The sequence below is a fragment of the Rhea pennata genome, chromosome 18 (assembly GCF_028389875.1).
Source record: "Rhea pennata isolate bPtePen1 chromosome 18, bPtePen1.pri, whole genome shotgun sequence".
NCBI lineage: Eukaryota > Metazoa > Chordata > Aves > Rheiformes > Rheidae > Rhea > Rhea pennata.
In genome coordinates, this window is record NC_084680.1 from 8,972,103 (window position 1) to 8,972,995 (window position 893).

The following is an 893-nucleotide window of genomic DNA, read 5'->3' on the forward strand; positions in this document are numbered from 1 at the left end:
GGGACCTGCTGAAACCCTGCCACGTCCTCTGGGAGGCTTCGCTGCGATGGGCTGGCTCCTGCCTCCAGTGAGACTCCCCCAGCTCCTCCTGGAACAAAGCTGCATTTCTTGGCATGAGAAAAGAGGATGAACCGGAAGTAATGAATGCTTCTATGGCTTTACAACACCACCGCTAAGATTTAAACTTCCATATTACGCTTCCTGGCAGACACCTGCTCTGACTCTTTCTGCCTTCTCACAAGGATACAAAAACTAGTAAAACCCCTCTCTTCCCTGGAAACCAAAACTGTCCTAAAAACCAAACGGCCAGGCAGGTCAAACAAGGCCCCAAAGCCAGGCACAAGTAGGTAGTTTTGTTTTGTAAACCTCCCTGTTACTATCATGTTGTTGACTCTCCCCTGCCCTAAGAGTTTTGCAGAGCAGCTGGGACCATTGTGGCTTTTCCATTCTGATTCACGGGGTATTATTGACCACGGGGAGAGGGCACATCTTCCCCTTCCCAGCCCTCAAACGAGGCTGGCCTATTACTCAGTGAGCCTTCTTTCCTTCAATGAAACCTCTTTCTCTAGAGACCCATACCTGTGCTTTTACCCTTCCCATCCATAGCAAGGCCAAGAGAAACTTGCCTCAGGATCCCCTTCCTGCTCCAAAGGAAGAGTTTCCCCCTTTCTCTGTAGATTTCCCTGCCTAGCTACAGTAAGCAGACATCGGGATTTTATCAAGAACTGCATGGTGTATCCCTGTAGTGCAGGCTGCCTCACTGGCAGCCTATTACAGCACGTGCAGACACGCACACAGAGAACATCTGGCCCAGGTGGGGAAATCTGTGTGCTGAAGCAGCAGCAGAGAGCAGGATGAGTGGGCCCTCTGCTCTTGAAAAAGCACCACTCAGG